The sequence below is a fragment of the Cnephaeus nilssonii genome, assembly GCF_951640355.1.
Source record: "Cnephaeus nilssonii genome assembly, chromosome: X".
NCBI lineage: Eukaryota > Metazoa > Chordata > Mammalia > Chiroptera > Vespertilionidae > Cnephaeus > Cnephaeus nilssonii.
The window spans coordinates 120,288,168-120,310,880 of NC_137071.1; positions in this window are offsets into that span (position 1 = coordinate 120,288,168).

Here is a 22,713-nt window from a genome sequence, read left to right on the forward strand (position 1 = left end):
AGCAATAATGGCAAAGTGGGACAACTTTGCATGCAAGGTATGCAAAATATGTTTTTGTTAAGGAAAATGTGAGTAATTTTGTCCTAAAATAAAGTGACTGCTTGTTCAAAAATGAGAATGAGGAAACTGTAGGATAAAACCTGAATAGATACAGGAAGTTATAGAGTATTCATGAAAAAGGAATTTCATTACTCATGGCCAAAATTCAATGAGATTTTTATAATATTTTTTAAAAACAGCTTTAGCATCAAATATTATTCAGGTACAAAACTAGAATTTGGTTATCTCTCTGTTAAAATGTCAAAATTTTCTTGGATTATTGGTTTGCTCTTCATAGATCTTAAAAGCTTTTCCCTTACTTTCTTAGTAATCTGCCTTAAAAAGCACAGATTGTGTGTTTTATCAGAATAATTTCCTGTGTTTTAAGTGTACTTTATCACGTTCTTAAAGATTTAGGAGAATCAAGTCTTCTTACTTCTAAAAGAGCTCAGAACCTTTTTTTTTTTTTTACAACCATATTATCTCATGTTTACTTTGAAAATCTTTTATTGTCACTTTGGTTTAATAGGTAGCTAAGGAGTGTTTCTCACTGACAAATGATTCTATTTAACCAAGTGTTCAAATTTCCTGACAACTTTTGGCATTTTGCTTTCCTAAAATCAAATTCTAACTGATGTCTTCTTAATCTAAGAGTTTGGGAATATTCCAGAGGGTGCCTGGAAAATCACGTAGGATTTGTTCTTTGAGAGGGGTCAAAATGACTAGGTTTATTTAATATCATAAAACTGCAGGGAAGTGTCAAAACTTTAAAAATGCTTAGCCTTCCCTAGTTAAATTTGTATAGGTAAAATATTATTAATATACATATTGTTTAAAGGGCAACCTATGCTTCCACTGTAACATAACCAAGGTCTTTTTTATGGGCTTAAATATTTGCAATAATATTTTCACTGCCACCAATGCATATTAGGACTGGAGTACCATAGGTGGCAAGAGTACAAATGTGCACCCCCCCATCTGAGCCCACTGCCTGTGCCCCTGGGAGCTTCCACCTGGCACCCATGACAGTCTGTCTAAAAACCAGCCCGCTGGTGGGGCAGACCCAAGAACCTGGCATTCACCTCTGCCAGAGGAAGGCCCCTGGGCCCGGTCTGGCTTACAGCTCTGTATCCCCACCACTGGCTACCTTGTGGGAATAAAACATACAAATTGAGAAAAAAACAGTACCTATTCCTTGGACTAGGACCTGTTATCTAGCCGATCTTGTTAGTCCTTTCATTACCTTCTTTTCTTACCTTACCACACTATTACCTCTTTCCAGGCACCATATTATTCTAAAATTACATAATTGTGTTATAGCTATAAGTCTAGGCACAGAATCCCAGCCCCTGAAGGAGTCTGTGACCTTTGCTTCTCTCCATATTCTCAATAAGCCTTGAAATAAAAAGCTAAGAGACTGGAGGAAACCTAAAAGACTTGACTGCTATTGTAAATCATGTATGGCAACCTTTGTACCTGGAGCTGCTGCTGTGTGAACCACTCAGAAGGTTTGCCAGAACTCCCCAATTTATAGGGTCTGCTCCAGGAAATAACCATGACTATTGACAACCTTCCTGAAACCACCAACTTCATAAGCAGAGGACTCCAGGAACTCCAGTGAATAGTCCTCTAAAATTGTCTGGCATTGGACATGATTCTGGTTTCTCGATGGGGCATTTGTACAGTAGTCTGAAGTGATGCTGTACATTTGTTCCTAAAAACCTCTCTGACATCCATGCTGTCACCAAAAAATATTCAGACAATCCAAGAAATTTATCAGATTGTTCCTGCCATCCTCACTGTACCATCAAGATGTCTCAGGTACAATGTCTAGGAATCATCCTGACTGACATCTTCTGGGATGTAAGTCTTGGTATTACTCCCTATTCAACTTTTAGTAACTATTTTTAATGATTTTCCTAAGTCTATCTCATTAAATGCTAACAACCCCCAACAGCTGTCCTTCCAACAGCACTCTCAACTGATAACACAACTAGTCATTCAGAGCCAACAAGAACATGAAGGTCAGTCCACCCCTGAAAACTATCTGGACCAACCTCATGGACTCTGATCTCATTCCTAATATTGTTTAAGGACACATTTTGTTCGTTGTAACAGGAGGGACTAACCAAGTGTTCACAATTACCCCCCCCTTTTTTTACTTTCTGTATTGGCCAAACTTGAGGAAAGTTTCTCTCCTTCCTCCAAGTCCTTGAACTCTACTTGTACCCAAGCCTGAACAATCCCAAAGATGAACATCTGCCAGTCAACTTGTTTTGAGAATCAGCTGACCCTAGACAGAAACTTTTCCTGTCAGGCCTGTTGTTCATATCTTCTTGCTTTTCCAGAATCTTTCTTTGAAAGATTATGCTCATCTCTTCTTGCTCCTCTTTACTCTATAAAAGAAAAGCCTTTTTCTCTTTGGTTTTGAGCTGTTTGCAGATTTCTGAGATCAAAGCATTCTCCCTTTCACATTAAAGTCTCTGCTTAAGTCCAGATTTGTTTTTATTTGACATACCCAAGGTTTTCAATGGAATGTCATATTTGATAATGATGTTCATAGAACCATATGTGACCAGATATTTTTAATGAGTTAAGATTGACTTTATGAAGCCAATGCTTACTTTCAAAGCCCTCTTAAAAAAACAACAAAACACACACACACAGAGCCTGATAACTGACTCACAAAGTTCCCAGCCTTCCAAGTGGGTAAGAAATGTCACTTCTCAGAAGGCCCTGGAACCTTAGGATATTTAGGGGACCTAAAGAAGAGAGGACTCATTCAAATCTACAGGTATTGGAGGCGAAATCTGATGGTGACTCTTGGCTTAGCTTCCTAACCTTGAGAGGCTTTTAAATGTCCAGTCTGAGAATCCTTATAAAACACTAGAGGCCCAGCGCACGATTCAATCGTGCGGGTAGGGTCCCTAGGCCTAGCCTCCTGTGATCAGGGCCATCTTCTGCCTGTTCGCCAGTCCCCAGGCCCAATGCTGCCTCCGCCGCCGCCACTGAGCTGCCAGGCTGTTGGGATCACCAGCTCATCCCCAGCCGCTGCCGCTGCTGCTGGGGCTTGAGGCGCTGACGAAGGGGAGCACGGCAGGGGATCCGGGTGCGGACAACCGGCTCCCCGCCTCCGATGGCAGCGGAGCTGGGTGTCCAGGGTGTCCGAGGCAGCCCCCCTCAGCGGCGCCAATCCAGCCGTTGAGAGGCAGGGCGGGGGGGGGGGGGGCGGGAGTCCCGCGCCTCTCAATGGCCGGATATGCCACCCCGAGTCCCGCCCCCCAGCCTCCCACCGCCCAATCGTGGGCGTAGTGGAGTGATGGTTATTTGCATATTGCCTTTTTATTATGAAGGATTCCAGCTAAGCAAACTTTAAAACACCTATCTGACACAACCCTGTGAATGTAGTTAATTCCACTGGATCATACACTTAAAAATGTCAAAATGCCATTGTCAAAATGGCAAATGTTGTGTTATATACATTTTACCATAATTAAAAAAAATAACAATACAATATACCAAGACCTTTTTAATTGTACGCTTTAAATGGGTTAATTTTAGAGGCCTATATTACCACTTTAAAGGAAAATTACCATTCTTGCTGCACCTTCAGCAAATATTCAGGCCAAATATAATGAGATCATACTTATTTTGTTATTAAAATAACCCTTAATTGAAAGAAGGGCAGTTTTACAGATAGATTTAATGGTTCAATAGAAAGCTATAGCACTCTATTGTACTTTGTCAGATTCTGTCCCTGTTTACTGTTATCCAGCTATTTTGCACCTCCTTGTAAATTGTAAGTAACTGATGGTTTTCTTACCTACCTATGAATTGTCCTATATCCTGTCACTTTGCACAAACCTTACCAAATTTTCAGTTCTTCTGGTTTCCTTCAAGATCTGGTTACAACCCTCCAAAATAATGCTTCCAAGTCCCACCACCAACACCCGCTTATCTCACCTGGCATCACTGGGACCCAAAACCTGACTGCCCAGATCCTTATCTGGACTCTAGGTTGCCTTGAAGCTGGCCTTATGCTCTTCCTCCTTCCCTAGCCCAGAATCTGAAGCTTTCCAAGGTAAATCTGAAGATGTGACATAAATCTTTAGGACTTCTCACCAGAATAGACCCTACATGGGCTGGATTTCTCTCTGGGCCAAGCCACTGTCTAGGTCACCAGGGAAATCTGGCAAAATGCTCAGATCATGCATGTCTCTTATGAGAGGTAACCAAGACTGTGGACAATGCCACAAATAACATAAAATAATTCAACAAACAATGCTACATAATTGAAAGATTTTCACCCACTGTCCTCTTAGATTTGAATACAAACATTTACATTACGATTTCTCTCTTCATTTTAGCATTCCTCTTTTAAGGTGCCTGTTCTTTAGGACCCTAAAACTACTGACATTTACCACTATCTCTCAGAGGATGGTTCAAATGATTTTGCAAGAGCAACATCACAACTCGCCAGGAGACTATTTTTTAAACCCTGCGTTGTCCCATTCAGGAGATCTATAATCATCTGAATTGTTCAGTGATGATACATATTCATTTTGAACAAAAGTGTGGACTGAAATTTTTTATTTTACCTGAGCCTTGTGATTCTGGTAAACAACAAAGGTTAAGCTATCTTCCCTCTTTGTGTTCTGAGTAAGGACTGATTTCAAATAACCTCCCTTCCCCAAAGGATTCAGGTAAGACTCAGTGATGCCGCTCTTGTTTATCTATAACAAGGCGAGACACAGACTCTCCAAATTCCTTTTCTTTGTCTCATAAATTATTCATTAAATTGTTTTGTCCCCAATGATGAACTGAAACAAAAATGCTTAGGCAAAGTTTGGGTCAGTTTCTCTTCTTCCCCCAAGCTCCTGAACTTTGGTCTATTCTAAGCCCCAGTTAACTTATAATAGCCCTTCCTTAAAACAGGCTGGCCTCAGGGTAAAATATTTTTTGTTCTACTATTCTGTCAAGCTATACTTTCATCCCACGTCTCCCTCTCCCAGTTCATTCCAACCTTGTTTATTTCTACCTATAAGAAAAAGTCTTTATTTATTTTTATTTGATTTTTTGAGATCCTGACTATGTACCAGTCTCATGAATGGAGACATTTAGCTGCAAACTGGAAATAAAAAAAAATCCAAAATCCAAACTGCCCAGCTGGCACATCGACCTATGAACCAGGAGGTCACGGTTTAATTCCCAGTCAGGGCACATGCCTGGGTTGCGGGCTTAATCCCCAGCTTGGGGCATGCAGGAGGTAGCTGATCAATGATTCTCTCTCATTGTTGATGTTTCTATCTCTCTTTCCCTCTCCCTTACTCTCTGAAATAAGAAAAAGCCAAACCAAGCAGTCATCACTCTCAATATTTGGAGAGCTGGAGAATGAGAATGAGAATGGGCTCTGGAAACCTGCGCAGGAAAGCCTCCAGTTTCCATGATCTTGAGTGTCATCAGAAAGAGAAATAAATGGCATGAAGATGTTTGCTAAAGTGGTGAAGTAAGGACCTACAAAAGTGCCCATTCATGAAAGCGATGAGAAAACTGGGAAAAATTGTCAGAATTAACTTTTTCAGAACTCTGGAAATTAAGCAAAGTCTTGCTTGTACCAACCCAAGTTATATTTATTTTTAAAAAATGGTTGAATGTCAATAGCAAGAGTGAGCTTTGTGGTGTTTTAATTCGCCTTAATCTCATCCCCCACACTCTACCTAAGCAGATGCCTTGAAAAATAACAACTCACATTGCTGGTACCAGAGGGAAAAGAATGGAGGTAGATCTTTTAAAAATCTCAGCCCAAAAGAACTGTCATTATTTGACCTGTCAGGGGTAGCTTCCTGGAAGACCCCACTCAAGATTTGTGTTTTTTTGACCTTAGAGGTCACCAGTGCTAAAAATCTTTCAACTGGAGTATCTGTTGGAATCATCTGTTTGCAAGTGTTTTAACATAGCTGACTCAGGCAATAGATAATAAATAGGGCAAACAGCAGATCCACCCAAAAGCTTAAAAGAAAAATCTGAGGAATGAGATGTTAAGAGGTTGTTTCTCCCCCACCTCCTCTGGGCACCAACCAATTTGGACTCCAAATAAGTGTCCTATAATTCAGTCAATTCTGACACTTCCTGGAGCTACCATCAGACTCCACAGGTTTAAGAGTTTCATCCCACAAGATTGTCTGAAGATCAAACACCAATAGCAAATATTGGGACCTTGGGTTACCCACATTTCTGTCCCACTTGACTATAAAATTGGGAGTTTCTACAACCTCCCTTTCAGGTTTAATGATTTTCTAGAATGGCTCACGAAACTCAGAGAAACCGTTAACTTATATTTATCAGTTTAGTGTAAAGTATACAAATGAATAGCCAGATGACCACATACATAGGGCAAGTTCCAGAAGGGTCCTGAGTGCTGACGCCTCTAGTCCATGGAGTGCCTCCCTCCAAGGATATAGATGTGTTTGTCAGCTCAGGATATCTCTGAACTCCATGATTTCGGTTTATTTATTTATTAAGGTTTCATCACGTAGGCATGATTAATGATTAACTCAATATGCAGCCCTTCTTCCCCCACCCTGGGGGTTGGGAGGTGGGACTGAAACTTCTAGGCTTCTAATCAAGGCTTAGTCTCTCTGGTGACTAGCATCCTCTTGAAACTATCCAGGAGTCCACCAAGAATCACCTTATTTGAAGAAAAAAACCACTCTTATCATTCAGGAAATTTCAAGAGATTTAGGAACTCTATGCTATGAATGAAGGACAAAGACTACATATTATAACAAAACATGTTCCTATTACTCCTATCTTTTAGGGAAATTACCAGGATTTTAGAAGTGCTGTGCATCAGAAAATCAGGTACTGGGGAAAGAGACTAAATATACATTTCTTATTACACCACAGATTTCCATAGAAGCTGTGGAAAGATCTGACATATTCCTGGGAGTCTAGGAAACCATGTGCATTTGCTAGGATATATGCATGCTCAAGAAACAGCTCAGAAGGCCCAAAATTCTCACCTCTGCCTGATTTTAAGGCTCTAAGCAAGTAGGAAGTGAAGTTGGTATTGTAAACTGCCTGGTTGAGTGTTGAAGACTATTCACACAGAGCTCTTCATAAAAAAACCCCACAAAACTAGGAGATTTATTGGTTCCAGGCATTGAAGAAAATATCTGTCCAATCATTAGCCAATCACCAAGCTAGGGGCCCCGGGAAGCCCACTTGGCCTTAACTCCGAGGGGGCTACCCGGGAGACCCCTGGACTGCGCAGCCCTAGGCCACTATCTTCTGACTCTCTGGCTTCAGGGCTCTGCGAAAGTCCAAGAGTTGGCTCCGCAGCCCGCAGGCAGCATTGTGGAGAGAGTCAGCAGGCGACTAGTGGCTTCACTAGGGCCAGCTCCCAGAATTACCATGGGCCAGTGCCCTGGGTAGGGGCTGGATCTCTGTCCAGGCAGGAGGACAGTGGAAGCAGACGGGGGTCTGAAGTGGGTGCTGGTGGGGAGGGGAGGTGGGGTACTGGGCTGCAAAGGTCTGGACAGGAGAAAGCTCCTGGCTGCTGAGGGGCAGGTTCTGGTGGGTGGAGGAGGGCCCAGGCCACCTCAGCCTATGAAGATGGTACCAAGGTCATCAAAGCCCATTAAGATGCTGCTGAAGCCACCCCATTAAAGACACTCCGGAGACCACTCCTGCCATTGAAGATACTTCCCCCATCAGTGAAGAGTTTGCTGAGGCCTGCCTAGCCAGAGAACTTTCCACTGAGACCTCCATTGAAGATGATGCTGAGAATGCATCAAGTAAACGGACCACCAAGGACTCCCAGTCACTCAGGAAGATGAAAATCCTCCCACCTTTACAGGCCTAGGTCAGGCAGGACCCTCAGAAGCCCCTGGGAGCCCCCTGCCTATCCACATGGGCAGAGCTTCTGGGGCAGGTCCAGGAGGTCCTGGCGGTGAGCCAGAGGGCCTGGCCCAGGCAGGAGAGGCCAAGGAGCACCTTAAAGTGGTGCTGAAGCCCATCCCAGAGGAGTTGGGAAACAGGGACAGAATTGGGTAGATGAGACCCCCTATGTCCTCTGAGGGCCAGCGCTCATCCAGTGATCCTGGGAAGAACTGAACTAGGACAGAAGGCGGCTTCTAGAGGCTCCACGGGGACTGTGCTCTGATGTGCCACCCTGTTGTACCCTGTGACTCAGTTTCCTCAGCACGGTGGAGTGTCTCTTACTATGCTTTCTAGCGTCCTTGACTATCCTGTGCGGGCCATAAGCCAGGCCCCAGCATTTTGGCCACAAGGGAAGGGGAACCTGCAGCGAGTGAACCATTGTTAGTGTCCATTTTACTAGTAAAGGCTGAACGTGGGGCCCTCAGGAAGGGGGACTGGGGTGAGGGCTGTGGCAAATGGGGGCAGCTAAGGCAGGTGTCGAGACCTATGGGCCCTAGGGGCCATCTGAACTTCCTCTATGTTGTCATTCCCTTTCTTCAATGTTTTCAGTAAATATTTCTCTTCAATAAATGTTATTGACTGTTTCAGGTGTGTTTCCTCTGTTGTGGGCAATTGAAGGAAGGGTCTGCCAGGGATGATGTTGGGGGGCAACAGCAACCTGGGACTCCCAGTTGGCATTGGGGGTGTTTGGTTCTTTAATTGCAAAAGGGAGCAGTGACTTTGAACCCAAGTAAAGGAACTGAGTTGAGTGTCTGGAGAGCACTTTAATAGGACTTTGGTGGGTGGGCTCAGTGGCTTGGTTGTTCCTGCAAGGCATACACCAAAACCTCTGAAAATAAGTGGGCTAAAAGGAGGGAAAGTGACACTAGGCAGGATGGAGTTCTGGGTTGATGCAAAGTATAGGTATCTTTTTAATAGCTCACCAATTTATTCTAATGTCTATTCAGTGTCTGTAGCTACTGTGCATGCACTTTCGCAATCTCTGTGGGAAGCCAGGACAGTCTAGATTGGGAAGAAAAAAAAAGGTGGATGCAGAAAGAATCCACTAGTCTTCCAGGGGTCTGGGCAGCCAGCGCATAAGATGTGCACATTAGTACTTAGTCCAGTGTGAGACCTTCCTGTGTGCTCCTGCGTGTGTGTGCCCTGGCTTCTGCACCCTTGAGTCTGGCTTGTGTGCGCCCGCGCACGCCGCCATTTCCTGCAGCCCAGAGTTAGGGTCGCAGTGCCTACAGAGAAATATGACAGTCCACAAAGTGAAATGGGTGCTTGGGTCAAATGAGGCTTCTGCAGCGCTTCTCTTGCTGCAGTGCCCTCACTGGTCACCAGATGGCGCACAAGGATCACAGATGGGCCAGTATGCGCCTCTGGAGCCGCCCTGGGCTCCTGCTGTCCCTTTCTGCTGGCCTGATGGGCCCAAGTGTCCCACTGTCCTTGGTGTTGAAGCCCCTTCTACTGCCGCAGTCCATGCGGAGGCGGGAGGAAGGGATCTGGGTGCCCGCTTGAGGAGCCAAAAGGGGCTCCTGTGATCCCATCCTTTTCGACAGGGTGCCCTGGTGTAGGTTGTCCCTAGATTTTGGTCTTCAGAGCTGTCTGGGGTCAGGGGCTATGAACATGTGGGTAGGGCAGCTGAACCATCCTCCAACAAGGGACCTCCCTGGTAGACCTACCTGCTCTGGACCCTGGGGCTCTCTATGGGGGGGGACTTAGTTTCCAAGAGTTTGGAGAGGAAGGCTGATGGGGTGGGCGGGGAGATCCTGCAGGGCAGTGGAACCTTACTCTTTCTAGCCCCAGAGATCATGAAGCCTTTCCTGGTTCAATGGTAAAAACTGAGTACAAGAGAAATGACAGGATTGCCCTGGTCACAGAGTTGTAAAGTTAAGCTTTAAAAAAAAAAAGATTGATTGATCGATTGATTTTAGAGAGGGTGGGGGGAGAGAAAGGGGAACATGGATTTGTTGTTCCACTTATTTATTCATTCATTGGTTGCTTCTTGTATGTGCCCTGACTGGGAACCGTACCTGCAACCTTGGTGTATTGGGAGGATGCTCTAACCCAGTGGTCACCAACCTTTCGGACCTCACGGACCACCAGTGGTCCACTGGTTGGCGACCACTGCTCTAACCAACTAAGATACTCAGCAAGGGCAAAGCTAAGCTTTTTAAAATTTGGGACCTGTGCTCCTTTTGTTACACTATACTGTTTCTAGTGCATGGGTAGTTCCTGCCACCAAGCCCTTGGGGAGCCTGGTGGACATGGTGATCTTACAGTCTGTCCAAACATAAGGGAGGGGTGGGCTAAGACTGGGTGATTCTAGAAGTGTCTCCTGAACTGTCCTATTTGTAATCTCTCCTCTTGCCTCCCAGATGCTTGTGATAGTGCTCCAACACTTATATCTAGAAATTTAATATTACTATTAAGACAGACCCTCTGTATCATTTAAGTAAAGCTCAGCTATTGCACTTGGGATGACATCATGGTTGTGACTCTCCTGCTGTCTTTGCCTCCACTGTATCTTCCTGGTCTGTTGATACTACCAAGCAAATGGGCAGTATAGCCTAGCCAAGTTGACACATAAAATCAAACATGATACTCCATGATTATATTTTCATAGTAAAAAATTCAAACAATAGGAGATATATAGAAGAAATATTGAAAGTCACACTTCTATCTTTGTGTCCTTCCCTCCACAGAGGTAAACACTGTCAGCCTCTCAATGAGCATCTTTCCAGAATTTTGCCTATTCCTTTAACATTCATATATGTAAACATATACATCTATAATTTGGTTTTATTTTACTTAACCGGGATCGTTGTGTAAGTATTGCTCAGTGTATTGTTTCCTTTGTGAATTCTAAATTATATAATTACTAGAGGCCCAGTGCATGAAATTCGTGCACGGGGGCGGGGGGAGGGTATCCCTCAGCCCGGCCTGCGCGAGCTGGCCTAAACCGGCAGTCGAACATCCCTCTCACAATCCAGGATGCTGCATGCACCCATGACCATACTTTTCATACAGGTGAAAGGCATCTTGCTATTGTATGGGCACCTACATTTTTTTGCCCTGATTATAAAAAGTAGTACATAATATGATCCTTCTGAGACAGTAGTACCATTTTCCCCATCTTATGGGTGGAAAACTGAAGCAGAAAAAAGTTAAGTAATTGGCTTTGTCACACAGTTATAAGTGTCAGAATCAGGGCTGACCACAAAATGTGCAAGCCAGAGTCCATGCATGTCATCACTGCATCATCCTGTTTTTTTCAGTGGTAGAGTAGCCTTGCCAGATTTTAATTTTTAAATCTAAGAGACTGTTCCCAATATGTAGGGTAGGGTCCCTAGGCCCGGCTGGCAATCAGGGCCTGTCTGTGGAGTGACTGGTGGGCGGGATGATCAAGGGGTCTCCACTGGCACCCACCTTGGCTAGCAGCCTGGTGCTGTCCTCTAGCCGACACCACCACCACCAGTCGCCTCCCTTTGCAGGGTGACCGGCAGGTGGGGCGATTGGGGTGGGGGTGCCCTGCTGGCACCCACCTTGGCTGGCGGCCTGGTGCCTCCACTGGCCAGCCCCATCCCACGATTGCCGCTGCTGGTTGCCTCCCTCTGGGGGGGGGGGGCGGACAGACACTCGACACAGGAGCTGCCTCCCCCCCCCCCCCCACCACCAGTGCAGCTCCTGCATTGAGCGTCTGCCCCCTGGTGGTCAGTGTGCATCATAATGACCAGTTGTTTCTCCTGTTATTCCGCTGTTTGGTTGACTTGCATATTAGGGTTTTATTATATAGGATATATTTCTTATCTTTTTTTTACTTAGACAAATAAAACATTTATTTAATGTTGACAGTAAATGATTCAATTGAGTAAAAACCAGAAGTCCCTCTTGGACCCCTTTCTGAAACTTTCTCTCTTCCTTAGAGGTAAATAGTGTTATAATTAGATGTGTATCTACGTAAACTTCAAACAGAATATTATATAAAGAGGTGAAGATGACAGGGTGTGACTCAGTGTCCCCTTCACAAGCTGTCTTCCTTTCCATCATCACTCCTGCATAAATTATGTTAAGAATGACATGTTAGCCCTGGCCAGTGTGACAATGACCTATGAATCAGGAGGTCTCTGTTTGATTCCTGGTCAGGGAACATGCCCGGGGTTGTGAGCTCGATCCCCAATGTGGGGCATGAAGGAGGCAGTTGATCAATGATTCTCTCTCATAATTGATGTTTCTATCTCTCTCCCCCTCTTCATTCCTCTTGGAAATCAATAAAAAAAATATATTTTTTAAAAAGAATGAATGTTAGCCCTGGCCAGTGTAGCTCAGTTGGTTGAGCGTCATCCAGTACACCAAAAGGTGACAGGTTCAATCCCCAGTCAGGATGCATACAGAAGGCAACCAATCTCTCTCTCTCTCTCTCTCTCTCTCTCTCTCTATATATATATATATATATATATATATATATATATATATATATACACACACACACACACACACACACACACACACACACGAGGTATACTAGAGGCCCGGTGCATGAAAATTCATGCACTGGAGGGGGGTCTCTCAGCCCGGCCTGCCCCCTCTCACAGTCTGAGAGCCCTCAGGGGCAGGAGGCGACCCGCGATCAGGGGAAGGTGACGCCCCATCACACCTCTGTTGCTGCCACTGCCGGCAGTGCAAGCCTTGGCCTGCCCTGGTTACCTGAGCCTCAGGCAGCCCTGGGCAGCTGGGCAGCCACCACCGAGGCTTGCCTACACCTCAGGCTGGCTCTGGGTGGCTGGGGGGCTGAGGGGACTGGGGGACTCTGGAGGCAGGCATGTGGAGTGGACAGACCTGCCTGGAGGCAGGCCCAGCCATGCCACACACCTGCCACCCTGGCGGGGCTGAGGGGACTGGGCACCACCATCTTGTGGCTGTGGGCACCACAAGCTTTGAGGGCAAGGCAGTCAATTAGCATATTCTCTCCTTATTGGCTGTGGGTGCCGCCATTTTTGTGAGGGTATGACAGTCAATTAGCATATTCCCTCTTTATTAGATAGGATATATACACTGAGTGGCCAGATTATTATGATCTCTGAACACATAATAATCTGGCCACTCAGTGTACATCCTATATAATAAAAGGTTAATATGCAAATTGTCCCCTTGACCAGGAGTTCAACCAGCAGGTAGGCCGGCCAACTGCCCATGTCCCCTCCTCCTGGCCAGGCTAGCCGGACCCCACCCATGCATGAATTCATGCACTGGGCCTCTAATACACACACACACTGAGTGGCCAGATTATTATACGTTCAGAGATCATAATAATGTGGCCACTCAGTGTAATGTGTGTGTGTGTATATATATATATCCCTTCCTCTCTCTAAAATCAATTTTAAAGAATTAAAAAAGGAATGGCATGTTATGACATTGAGATTATGTCATGTGGCATGATGTAAATATAAGAAAGTAGCTTGTTTATCTTGCACATATACCACTATGAAGCATGTGTAAAACCTAAGCCTATTACTATGAGGGCCTGTCAGCAACTGACAGCTGTAAGAATCACCCTTTACCTCCCAAGCCAGAGCCAGGAACTATTAGCTTCCAGGTAGGGGAAGTATATAAAGGTCAAGAATAATTTTTAAAACAGAAAGCCAAAACTTTGTTTTACTGTGTTGATTTACTAGATAATTATCTGCAGGAACTTTCCAAAAGAACATATCAGTAGAAAGGAGGGGTAGGCCCAGTAGGTTGGGCTAAAGCAGGGGCACAAATTGGGACCTATAGTAAGTAGGATAAAGGTCCCCAAATATAATAGATTCTAATCCCTGACCTAAGTATCACCTTATTTGGGAAAAAAGAATTTGCAGATATGATTAAGCTAAGGATTTTGAGATGGGGAGATTATCCTAGGTTATCCAGATGGGCCTTAAATCTAATCACACTATCCTTATAAGAGAGGCAAAGGAAATCACACACACACACACACACACACACACACACACACACACACACACGCGCCCATGCATGCAGAGGAGGAGAAGAAGGAATATGAAGGAGCAGAGAGACATTGGAAAATTCTGACTTTGAAGATTGGAGTGATGTGGACACCACCAAAGAATGCTGGCAGCCAACAGAAGCTGGAAAAGGCAAGGAAGTTTCCTCCTCTGGAGTCTCCAGAGGGAGCTCAGTCCTGCCAAAGTTGTTCCTGACTAGTGATACTAATTTTGGACGTCTGGCCTCCAGAGCTGTGATAGAATAAATTTCTGTTGTTTTAAACCACCGGTTTGTAGCAATTTGTGACAACAGCCATAGAAAACTCATACAGGACCAAATCTCACTCATGAAGTATCAGCCACAAATTCCACACAAGCCTAGTGAGCCAAAGCTAAAGATCTGATGGTCGCAGAGGAGCTATGAAGGAGCCTTGGAGAGGCAACTACCAACATGCTTGCATACAAAGACTGCAGGAGGTGGGGCAGTGGAATTAGCATAAAAGTTTGGACCTTGGGGATCTTCCTGTGACTGCAAAGTGGAAAGAGAAATAGAAGGGAAGCTGAGGGCTTGGATCCGTGTTACTCCCCTATGAGTGGTTTTTGAGCTAGGCGAAGGAGGGAAAACGTGAATAGAGTTACAGGGCTCTCAGCTTTTTAAGGAGCACTCTGGGGGAAAGGCTTGGTCACAGGCCAGTGATACCAGGAACCATCTTAATGAATTCTCAGCTAATGGCCCTCGAGCTGAAATTTGGCGCTGGAATACATCTGCCATCACAGTGGTACCCATGAAATCCAGGGAGCCCGGCTGGTGTTGCTCAGTGGTTGAGTGTCGACTTATGAACCAGGAGGTCACTGTTTGATTCCCGGTCAGTGCACATGCCCAGGTTGCGGGATTGATTCCCAGTAGGGGGTGTGCAGGAGGCAACAGATCAATAATTCTCTCTCATCATTGATGTTTCTATCTCTCTCTCTCCCTCTCCTTCCTCTCTAAAATCTATAAAAAGTATATTTTTTAAAGAAAATCAGGGGACATGGGATGGCTGTGTATGGCAGGATGTTGGATAAATGGAGACAGAGACTGGTTGGAGGTCAAGATGCCCTTGGCCACCTTAGAGACCACTCATGGTTGTGTGTAAGGCTCAGGAGAATTGGGTAAGGCATAGAGAAAAATATTGACTGATATTTCTACTTCGTTTAATGCCTTTTTATCAGTCTTATGAAGTTGAAAGCAACTAATTAATTTTTAAAAGGCAAATGACCAGGATTCTTCTGAATGAATATTCCCTTGTTACTTATGGATTTAACAAAGTAACTTTCCACAAACTTTTAAATATTGGAGACAAAACTAATCAAACACTTCTAAACATTTAATGAAAATTACCTTCCTGCTATATCAGACTGTCCTTAGTGTTTCAAATGCCTTTAAAAGCAGGTGGGAGCCTGGATGAGGATTTAACTGTTAGGATCCCAGTGGCCCAGGCTGGATTCCAGGGCTGTGACCGCACCGGGACCTCCCACTAGCACCAACAGTGGTCCAGAAAGAGCAGTCTCTGGACTCAGGAAGAGAGGAGGGCTCTGAGAGGTGTTGGAGACATCACCCTGCCTTTTGCAACCTCTCACAAGCCTGGATGGCTTGATATATGGTCTCCCCACAGGATGCTGGGAAACTTCTTCCCGATTCATGCAAGGAGTATGTGCATGAGGTACAAATACCATCCAAATGCAGGTGAATCATAACCTGGTTGAATGTCTCAACTAGAGTTCAAGTTGATTTGCCTCGGCAGCTCTGAGCAATTGCTCTGGGGGGCTGTGCATTCAACCAGGTTAGAATCCTCTGGAACAACCTTTCCCACCCGAGAACACACAGGGAGAAAGACAAGATTCTATAAAGCTGTGTGGCTGGGAGGTGCGTGGGAGAGACAGAGACCCGCAGGACAGGAAGTTCTCCACATCCAAATGGAAGAAGTTGTTTTCCTTTTTCCTTTGTTTCACTTTTGGGAAATCCAGATAATGCTCTTTCTTTCATGGCTTCCACTTTTATGTCTTCCTGGGAGAGTTACACAACATTAACTTCCAGCTCTCTAATTTAGTCATCAACAGTTTCATCAGCCTTCTGATGTTTTTTTTTTTGTTTTGCTTATTTTGTGCAACATAATTTAAAATTTTCAAGAATTCCCATTGCTTTTATTTAATCAAATTAGCCTCTAGTATTCTTCAGGTTGACTAGATATGTCCCTATCTGTTCTTAGTGGTAACAAAGACACTGCTATCAAAAAAGTTTCTGATGTGAACATTGAACCCTTGCTGTCAACCCAGGGGAATCTCCCTGATTCGATATTGGATCCCATGCCGAGACAGGGCACTGAAGTTGCCACTGCAGAGGACTGGCAGCTAATGGTGCTGGTGCATTTAAGATTTTATCTCTTTGACTAGTCTGTCCAGACAGAGAAGCTATCTGGGCTGGCTCCCTGTTACCTTCAGGGAGCTGAGTGCGTGTGGCCATAGAAGCTCAAGGCTTAATTTGAAAAATTAACACACACATACTCAAAGTAAAGTCTCTTAGAGGCCAACTAGATTTGGTATTTCCAGACCCAGCTCAGGAAATACTCTTTTTGGCAAAGGCAACCACACCCTGTATAATCCCTGAGCCATCATTCTGTCACCCAGAAAATACTCCCTTGCTTCCAATCCTCTCCTACTCATTCCCTTGGGGCTGAGGTTTTAGATGTAATTAATGTATGTTCCTTATTAGGGAGAAAGACACTTAAGACTCCCTTTATAAAATGGTTATTACAAAAGCTATTTTCATTTTCTTTAATAGATATTGGTTTAAGTTTAAGCTATCACTGAAGTATGGAGTTTAGGTTTTGTGACTCATTTGGTTATGAGAGCAAGGGGAACTTTTTGTATACTGAAAATTATGCTGTGGCAATCAAGAGCATGCATGCATGTGGGAATAGCTAAACATACTGTGTGTGTTTCCACCTCCATTCCCTTGGTTACTAAGAAATACTGGTGATGTTTGAAGTGAAAAACTGAAAAGTTTATAGTAGAAATGGTAAGCCCCAAATGGAGTATTTGGATAGGGAACTATCCTGGTCTATGAATTCAGCACCCTTTGAGACCTGACCCTCCCACACACACCTCGATACAGATCAAATGAGAAACTGAAGGCCTTCCCTAAGGACCAACAGAAAACCTGGCATTTCTGGAACTAGAAATGTAAAGTCTAGAACCAGTTACTGACATGTCACCACTCACACATACATAAGCTCATTGCCCAGGACTAGGACTTACGACAGCACCAGATAGGCATGAACCAAACTTTATCTTTGTGAGTTGATCAAGGTTTGCAGTATAGTGATTAACTACATGAACCATTGGTCAAGATAAGGACACTCCAGCTGGTTCAAATTCAGATTTAAACACTATTGATTTTAAGTGGGCAATATCAACATTTTATCACCACACACCCATCCTTCTTTGCCACCCCAAAGGCAGACTAGGCAGCACTCTCTAGCCTAAAGCATAACTTTTCCCTCTGTATCTTCTCCAGAAGTGTGAAGTTCAACCACATTCATGGAAGCCTCCAGTCATCATGTACTCTAGAGTGGCAATCATGGTGATTTAACTGGCCAAGTCAAGTAAATGTGACAGCAAAGCCCAGACTGAAATGAGGGGAAAAAACCCACCTTTCCCCAGGACAACCACCAAGGGTCCCCAAAGTCCAAAGCAAAAATTATTGAAACATAATGACACACATAAAGTATACAAAATCTCTTATTTGTGTTCTTCATTGTCTGAATGAACCAATGTGCTCTTCATCCATGACACTATTACCCATCTTCCTCCTACCTAGAAACAAGCAGTTCTTTGCCTAGTCTTATTTTCCACTATTTCTCTCTATAACATCATTATATTTTTCCAAAAGGATCTCTGTTCAAAGCTTCAATCCAGGCCCCAGTTCCCAGCACTATAATATCATAGGTTATGTGTTTTTCCCAGTTAAGTGGGGAAATGATCCAAAACAAATAATACAAAAAAATAGGAGGACTCCATATTGTCAAGATATCAGTTCTTCCCAACTTGATCTATAGATTCAAAGCAGTCCCAATAAAAATCCCAGCAAGTTATTTTGTGGTTATCAACAAACTTATTCTAAAATTTATATGGATCCCTGGCTGGTGTGGTTCAGTTGGCTGAGCACGGCCCCGTGCACCAAAAGGTTGCTATTTTGATTCCAAGTCAGGGCACATCTGTATGGGATCCTTCTCTCTCTCTCTCTCTCTCTCTCTCTCTCTCTCTCTCTCTCTCTCTCTCCCTCTCTCTCTCTCTCTCTCTCTCCCTCTACTTATTCCTTCCTCTCTATATCTAAAATAAATAAAAACATAAGTTAAAAAAATTTGCCAGCCCGGTGTGGCTCAGTGGTTGAGTGTGGACCTATGAACCAGGAGGTCAGGATTTGATTCCTGGCCAGGGCACATGCTAGGGTTGCAGGCTTGATCCCCAGTGTGGGGCATGCTGGAGGCAGCTGATCAATGATTCTCTATCATCATTGATGTTTCTTTCCCTTCCTCTCTGAAATCAATAAAACTATATTTAAAAAAATAATAAAATTTATATGGAGAGGCAAAAGATTCAGGAAGGCCAACTCAATATTAAAGGAGAAGAACAAAGTTGGAGGACTGACGCTACCCTATTTCAAGACTACTATAAAGCCACAGTAATCAAGACTGTGGTATTGGTGAAAGAATAGACAAATATATCAATGGAACAGAATAGAGAGCCTATAAATAGACCAGCATAAATACAGTCAACTGATCTTATACAAAGGAGCAAAGATGGTGCTTTAGACCTGTGATTTTTAACTGGTATGCTGCAGCACACTAGTGTGCTGCAAGAATTTTTAGAACATGCAATACCTGACTATATAGTCAAGGCACTGACTTCTTTTTCCTTAGATTGTCAAATAAAAGATGAAAACAGCCAACACAATAGCCATCAATGTGGATGAATAAAAATTATAACTATTTTTGACTGATCCGCAATATATATATATATATATATATATATATATATATATATATATATATATATATTGCAGTGCTGCAGAATTTTAGTAATTAGTTTGTGTGTGCCATGAGATGAAAAGGGTTGAAAATTGCTATTTTAGACAAATGGTGCTGGAATAACTGAACATCGACATGCAAAAAATGAATTTAGACAAATACCCTAACCATTCACAAAAAAATAACTCACAATGACTATAGGCCTAAAATAAAACACAAAACTATGAAACTCCTAGAAGAAAACAGAGAAGAAAATATAGATGACCTTGTGTATAGTGATGACTTTTTAAACACAACACCAAAGGCACAATCCATGAAAGAAATAATTGATAAGCTACATGTCATTAAAATAGAAAACTTCTATGAAAGACATTATCAAGAGAATGAAAATGTAAGCCACAGATTGGGAGAAAATATTTGCAAAAGACACACCTGATAGAAGACTGGTATCCAAAATATACAAAAAGTGAGCAAAAGACCTGAAAAGGCATATCACCAAAGAAGATATACAGATGGCAACTAAACATATGCCACAATGCATCATATGTCATCAAGGCAATGCAAATTAAAACAATGATATACCACTACCCACCTCTTAGAATGGCCAAAATTTGAAACCCTGACAACACCAAATGCTGGTGAGGATATTGAACAACAGGAGCTCTCATTCATTGCTGGTGGGAATGCAAAATAGTACAGCCACTTTGGAAAACAGTTTAGCAGGTCTAACAAAGCTAAACATAGCCTCACTATACAATTTAGCAATAGTGCTCCTTGGTATTTGCCTGAAGGAACTTTAAACTTATGTTCATACAAAACCCTGTACAAGGATGTTTATAACAAATGGAGTGGATCCAGACATGGAAGCATGGAACAGAGTGCAGAATCTTAGAGGGAAGGTGGGGAGGGTGGGTGGGTGGGAAATAATCAACCAAAGACCTTGTATGCATATATACATAACCCACAAACACAGACAATAAGGTGGTGAAGGTTTAGGGTGGGGGGCAGGGATGGGCTGGAGGGGATCAATTGGGGGAAAAGGAACATATGTAATACTTTCAACAATAAAGATTAATAAAAATTTTTAAAGGATCTTTATTACAGCTTTAGTAATAACTAGAGGCCCAGTGCATGAAATTTGTGCATGGGGGAGGTGTGTGTGTATGTGTGTCCCTCAGCCCAGCCTGCACCCTCTCCAATCTGGGACCCCTGGAGGAATGTCTGACTGCCCGTTTAGGCCTGATCTCACCGGGATCGGGCCTAAATGGGCAGTCGGACATCCCTCTCACAATCCAGGACTGCTGGCTCCCAACTGCTCACTTGCCTGCCTGCCTGATTGCTCCTAACTGCTTCTGCCTGCCAGCCTGATAACCCCCTAACCACTCCCCTGCCAGCCTGATTGACACCTAATGGCTTCCCTGCTGGCCCAGTTGCCCCCAACTGTCCTCCCCTGCAGGCCTGGTCACCCCTAACTGCCCTCCCCTGCTGACCTGGTCTCCCCTGTCCTCCCCTGTAGTCCTTGTCACCCCCAACTGCCCTCCCCTGCTGGCCCGGTCACCCCTAACTGTCCTCCCTTGCCAGCCCGGTCACCCCTAACTGCCCTACCCTGCTGGCCTGATCGCCCACAACTGCCCTCCCCTGTGGGCCATCTTGTGGCGGCCATCTTATGTCCACATGGGGGCTGCCATCTTTAACCACACGGGGGGGGGGGGCATCTTGTGTGTTGGAGTGATGGTCTTTTTGCATATTACCTCTTTATTATATAGGATTGCAAAAACTTGGAAGCAACCAAGATGTCCTTCAGTAGGTGAATGAATGAATAACCTGTGGTACATCCAGAAAATTAAATACTATTTAGTGTTAAAAAGAAATGAGCTATCAAGCCATGAAAAGACATGGAGGAAACTTAATGCATATTAATAACTGAAAGAAGTCGATCTGACAAGGCTACATACTGTGTGATTCCAAGTACATGACATTCTGGGAAAAGCAAAACTATGGAGACAGTAAAAAGACCAGTGGTTTTCAGAATTTAGTGGGGAAGAAGAGATGAATCGGCAGAGCACAGGGGCTTTTTAAGAGCAATAAAACTATTCTGTGTGATACTGTAATGATGGATACATGTCATTATACATTTGTCAAAACTCAGAGAATGTACAATACCAAGCGTGAACCCTAATGTAAATGTAAACTATGGACTTTGGGTGATGATGATGTGTGAGGGTTGGTTCACTGATTGATTGTAACATATGTACCACTCTGGTGCCGGATGCCAATAGTGCAGGAGGCTGTGCATGTGTGAAGGACAGGGAGTATGTTGGAAAACTGTACTTTCCACTCAATTTTGCTGTGAACTTAAAATTGCTCTAAAAATACAAGTTTATTAATTAAAAATAACACATTTGTACTGGCTTCGAAGGTCTTCTATTTGAGCAGAGGAGACACTATTCTTCACTGTCCTTTGGGCACAGAGTGGAGGATCCCCTACACCAGGATAGAGGTTAACTCCAATTATAAAAGGGTCCAACAGCTGAACATATTAAAACTATCACCTTGACTCTAGTGTCCCCAAATTCTTCTTTCCAGACATCCAGGGCATCTTCACATCTGCTTCACTGAGCCTGGCTGGGACCTTTACATTGCTCTTTCCAGAAAAATTCCAGATACTTCTTTGCCTTGGCTATACTGAACATCTCTCCTTGAGGTCTCATAACTTTGCCATTCACTCAGGGTGCGACTTTGGGCTAGTCACATCCCTTCTCTTGGCTGCACTTTCTGTTTCTGTAAGTTGAGTAGAAGGTTGAGCCCTCAGAGTGGCAAAACTCAGATCAGGATGAGGTCCTTTACATCAGCATCCTATTTCATTGCTTTTCTAGGATCACAAAAAGCTGATTTAGAAATTGGCAACCAAGCATTTTATGAGAGATGGATGCTGAGTACGCTCTGAGATATTTTTAGGGGAAAAAGACACACATGGTAGACTTTCAAAGATCCAGACAAGGTCCCATTCCATATGCCATAGAAAGGAAATCATTACTTTTGGAGGAAGACAATTTTAGAAAAGTTTGCCATCTTCATACATGATTGAGCAGAAGGAAACCTGCAAATCCGAAGTTGAGCCAATTTCCTCTATTGTAAATGTGATAGGGAATGTGAGTGGACAGAAACAATGGAAGGAAGTTCTAATGTGGATATAGCCCTCAGGGGAGAAATGTCTACTGAATGGGCTGTGGGAAAGAATTTAGGATCCAATTTCAGCTCTACCTGAAATAAGGTACATTTAACGTGTGCCTTAGCACATTTGAGCCTCATGAGTAGAATAAGGATAAAGTTAGTACCTATCTGCCTGGGTTCTGGTGAGAGGTGATGAAATAACTCCTATGAAGATTTTCAGGAAGGTTGATCAGGGAAAACCCATTAAGGGACATTGCTACTAGGCCCCTCCCTGACAAGTAGTAGGCAGACAAGGGGAATAAACTATCTCATGTGGGGTCCAAGGGCATGTGGACAGTTCTGTGTCACACCCAGTACTACCCAGGGCTACCCAGACCCAGCTGGGTAGATGAGCCACACAGGGGCAACAACCACAAGCCCCTCCTTGTGTGAGTGGAGAGAGGCCTCCCAAGAGGAGGCCAGGAGCACACAGACCACTGGGCCATCTGCCTGCAGGACATTCACTCCCTCTCTCCTTCCTA